Source organism: Schistocerca serialis, unplaced genomic scaffold (assembly GCF_023864345.2).
Source record: "Schistocerca serialis cubense isolate TAMUIC-IGC-003099 unplaced genomic scaffold, iqSchSeri2.2 HiC_scaffold_206, whole genome shotgun sequence".
Taxonomy (NCBI): Eukaryota; Metazoa; Arthropoda; class Insecta; order Orthoptera; family Acrididae; genus Schistocerca; species Schistocerca serialis.
Window position 1 is genome coordinate 22,501 of NW_026047769.1, and position 5,000 is coordinate 27,500.

The following is a 5,000-nucleotide window of genomic DNA, read 5'->3' on the forward strand; positions in this document are numbered from 1 at the left end:
TACCTTAACCTAACCTACGTTGTACCTTAACCTAACCTACGTTGTACCTTAACCTAACCTACGTTGTACCTTAACCTAACCTACGTTGTACCTTAACCTAACCTACGTTGTACCTTAACCTAACCTACGTTGTACCTTAACCTAACCTACGTTGTACCTTAACCTAACCTACGTTGTACCTTAACCTAACCTACGTTGTGCCTTAACCTAACCTACGTTGTGCCTTAACCTAACCTACGTTGTGCCTTAACCTAACCTACGTTGTGCCTTAACCTAACCTACGTTGTGCCTTAACCTAACCTACGTTGTGCCTTAACCTAACCTACGTTGTGCCTTAACCTAACCTATGTTGTGCCTTAACCTAACCTATGTTGTGCCTTAACCTAACCTATGTTGTGCCTTAACCTAACCTATGTTGTGCCTTAACCTAACCTATGTTGTGCCTTAACCTAACCTATGTTGTGCCTTAACCTAACCTATGTTGTGCCTTAACCTAACCTATGTTGTGCCTTAACCTAACCTATGTTGTGCCTTAACCTAACCTATGTTGTGCCTTAACCTAACCTATGTTGTGCCTTAACCTAACCTATGTTGTGCCTTAACCTAACCTACGTTGTGCCTTAACCTAACCTACGTTGTGCCTTAACCTAACCTACGTTGTGCCTTAACCTAACCTACGTTGTGCCTTAACCTAACCTACGTTGTGCCTTAACCTAACCTACGTTGTGCCTTAACCTAACCTACGTTGTGCCTTAACCTAACCTACGTTGTGCCTTAACCTAACCTACGTTGTGCCTTAACCTAACCTACGTTGTGCCTTAACCTAACCTACGTTGTGCCTTAACCTAACCTACGTTGTGCCTTAACCTAACCTACGTTGTGCCTTAACCTAACCTATGTTGTGCCTTAACCTAACCTATGTTGTGCCTTAACCTAACCTATGTTGTGCCTTAACCTAACCTATGTTGTGCCTTAACCTAACCTATGTTGTGCCTTAACCTAACCTATGTTGTGCCTTAACCTAACCTATGTTGTGCCTTAACCTAACCTATGTTGTGCCTTAACCTAACCTATGTTGTGCCTTAACCTAACCTATGTTGTGCCTTAACCTAACCTATGTTGTGCCTTAACCTAACCTACGTTGTGCCTTAACCTAACCTACGTTGTGCCTTAACCTAACCCATATTGTACCTTAACCTAACCCATATTGTACCTTAACCTAACCCATATTGTACCTTAACCTAACCCATATTGTACCTTAACCTAACCCATATTGTACCTTAACGTAACCTAATTTGTGCCTTAACGTAACCTAATTTGTGCCTTAACGTAACCTAATTTGTGCCTTAACGTAACCTAATTTGTGCCTTAACGTAACCTAATTTGTGCCTTAACGTAACCTAATTTGTGCCTTAACGTAACCTAATTTGTGCCTTAACGTAACCTAATTTGTGCCTTAACGTAACCTAATTTGTGCCTTAACGTAACCTAATTTGTGCCTTAACGTAACCTAATTTGTGCCTTAACGTAACCTAATTTGTGCCTTAACGTAACCTAATTTGTGCCTTAACGTAACCTAATTTGTGCCTTAACGTAACCTAATTTGTGCCTTAACGTAACCTAATTTGTGCCTTAACGTAACCCATGTTGTGCCTTAACGTAACCCATGTTGTGCCTTAACGTAACCCAATTTGTGCCTTAACGTAACCCATGTTGTGCCTTAACCTAACCTATATTGTGCCTCAACCTAACCTATATTGCGCCTTAACCTGACGCACGTTGTCGCTGAACCTGCTCTGTAATTGTTATGCAACTCGTTAAATTAGTGTAGTGTTGCCTAACCGCAACCCTCGCAATATAGTTCGCTATTCGCACTGCCCGGTCCCCTGTGTATCGCGTCATGTTAAACACCTTGCAGGTGTTGCTGACTTTCCACATGCTCCTGCTATACACTGTAATGTGGATAGCAGCAGGACGTACATGCCCCCCCCCCTTCCCCCCTGCCTTCGCAAGCTGGTCGTTGAGAAGTTTGCATGTTCAATGCCCTTCGCATGCCGACGTACTCAGCCTACGTTGTGGTACGGCCTGTCACCTGTCCGCCGATGTACGCAAAACCCACAAACTGTACTGCACATTGGTCCGTATGTACTGAATGATACATCGTGGCACATGTGTGACCGTACGACGACTGCGCCTAGCAACGGCAGACCATACAGTCCAAATATTGTGCACGCAGCTACGTGTCGTCTCCCTATAAGAGCTGGATTGCAGTGTGGTACGCCATTCAGACGTGTGGGAGGAACGGACGCCCTGGATGGCGATCAGCATGAGCAGTCTGTTGATGTAGTGGAGCGTGTATTCGGACGTAGTCGTCTCTTCTCACACACCGTGATAGCATGTTGCACCGCGTTCCACATCTGCGACATCCTGCAGAGGCCGGCTGACAGTCGTTCGCGCAATGGACACCGCATACGTACGGGGGCTACCTTCCACGTGTTCTCGAGGCGTGCACATGTTGTTGCGTCTATGTGGGCAGACGTAGTGTGTTGTGACACCTGACACAGGCATGCAATACTCGTTGCAAATGGCGATGGACGTCTACGTTTGCTGGTGACGTTACGCAAATGAACAACAGGTAACCCGTTGTGGTGCGGTTGTTCTCGCTAGAGGTGAATCAGTGTTGGCGACGATCGGTCGAGCTATTAACCGGTTGTTTCAGGGATACCCACCATGCCCACGAACGTGAAAGGGGACCCACCATGCCCACGAACGCGAAAGGGGATCTGGGTGTGAGGCGATACGCGGCGGTGGCTGGGTGGGACCGTCCCCGGCCGGTGAGGGGGGGCCGCCCGGCGTGCTGGCAGCGCGGTGCGTGGGCGCACGCGCTACAGCCGGCTGGTGGGGGCGGCCAGTGGCAGGCGCGCCGGCCGACGGACGCGGCAGGCGGCGCAGCTGCGCGCCGGCGCCCCCTGCTCGCGGCGCCTTGCGGCCAAAGTAGGTCCTCGCGGGCCCGGTGCGAAGCGCGGTGGCCATCTGCAGTGTGCTGGTCCGATTGAGGACTGTGTGCGCTGAGGATGCGCCGCCGCCCGGCGCTCGGCGCCGCGACGCCGTCTGCTGCTCGGTCGCCCCAGCGGTTCTCGCAGGTGGTTTGTATCGCAGCTGTGCGGACGTGTTGGCGCGTGCGCTGTGCTGGGAGAGTTCGCTTCGGCACCCAAGTGGGGCTTTTGTCCTTCTGTGGCGCTGGCGTTGGAGCTGCCGGTCACCGTAGGTGGCGCGTGTTGTCTCCCGCCGGCAATGCCACGACAGCACGCTCCCGGGCCTCTGTCGGCAGCGGCAAGCTCAGTTGGGAGCACGGGTGGTCGCACCTAAAGCGTCTACTCGCCTAACTCCGGGCGATTGCGCCTCTCTCGAACCCGACCAAGTACTTAGGACGGCGCTGCGCGCCGCCGGGACCTGAGAGGGTTTCGAGGTGTGTTGTGCAGGGGAGCTCAGCCTCCTCCTGTTTGCAGAATAATTGAGCGGACGCTTGCGTGTTCGCGCGGGCCCCCGGGACACACTCCCGGGCGGCCGGCTGCTCAGCTCTAGTTGACGCAGCTCCCTGGTTGATCCTGCCAGTAGTCATATGCTTGTCTCAAAGATTAAGCCATGCATGTCTCAGTACAAGCCGCATTAAGGTGAAACCGCGAATGGCTCATTAAATCAGTTATGGTTCCTTAGATCGTACCCACGTTACTTGGATAACTGTGGTAATTCTAGAGCTAATACATGCAAACAGAGTCCCGACCAGAGATGGAAGGGACGCTTTTATTAGATCAAAACCAATCGGTCGGCTCGTCCGGTCCGTTTGCCTTGGTGACTCTGAATAACTTTGGGCTGATCGCACGGTCCTCGTACCGGCGACGCATCTTTCAAATGTCTGCCTTATCAACTGTCGATGGTAGGTTCTGCGCCTACCATGGTTGTAACGGGTAACGGGGAATCAGGGTTCGATTCCGGAGAGGGAGCCTGAGAAACGGCTACCACATCCAAGGAAGGCAGCAGGCGCGCAAATTACCCACTCCCGGCACGGGGAGGTAGTGACGAAAAATAACGATACGGGACTCATCCGAGGCCCCGTAATCGGAATGAGTACACTTTAAATCCTTTAACGAGTATCTATTGGAGGGCAAGTCTGGTGCCAGCAGCCGCGGTAATTCCAGCTCCAATAGCGTATATTAAAGTTGTTGCGGTTAAAAAGCTCGTAGTTGGATTTGTGTCCCACGCTGTTGGTTCACCGCCCGTCGGTGTTTAACTGGCATGTATCGTGGGACGTCCTGCCGGTGGGGCGAGCCGAAGGCGTGCGACCGCCTCGTGCGTGCTCGTGCGTCCCGAGGCGGACCCCGTTGAAATCCTACCAGGGTGCTCTTTATTGAGTGTCTCGGTGGGCCGGCACGTTTACTTTGAACAAATTAGAGTGCTTAAAGCAGGCAAGCCCGCCTGAATACTGTGTGCATGGAATAATGGAATAGGACCTCGGTTCTATTTTGTTGGTTTTCGGAACCCGAGGTAATGATTAATAGGGACAGGCGGGGGCATTCGTATTGCGACGTTAGAGGTGAAATTCTTGGATCGTCGCAAGACGAACAGAAGCGAAAGCATTTGCCAAGTATGTTTTCATTAATCAAGAACGAAAGTTAGAGGTTCGAAGGCGATCAGATACCGCCCTAGTTCTAACCTTAAACGATGCCAGCCAGCGATCCGCCGCAGTTCCTCCGATGACTCGGCGGGCAGCCTCCGGGAAACCAAAGCTTTTGGGTTCCGGGGGAAGTATGGTTGCAAAGCTGAAACTTAAAGGAATTGACGGAAGGGCACCACCAGGAGTGGAGCCTGCGGCTTAATTTGACTCAACACGGGAAACCTCACCAGGCCCGGACACCGGAAGGATTGACAGATTGATAGCTCTTTCTTGATTCGGTGGGTGGTGGTGCATGGCCGTTCTTAGTTGGTGGAGCGATTTGTCT

At 51.3% G+C, this 5,000-nt stretch overlaps 1 non-coding gene across 1 annotated transcript in view; it reads left to right on the forward strand.

Annotated features, from left to right (window-relative positions):
• Window positions 1–3,595: 3,595 nt before the first annotated feature.
• LOC126443946 (small subunit ribosomal RNA) overlaps window positions 3,596–5,000 on the forward strand; it is a 1,909-nt gene continuing 504 nt past the window's right edge. Inside the window, exon 1 of the ribosomal RNA XR_007582303.1 lies at window positions 3,596–5,000. This exon is cut by the window's right edge and continues 504 nt beyond it. This is a non-coding gene — a ribosomal RNA (small subunit ribosomal RNA).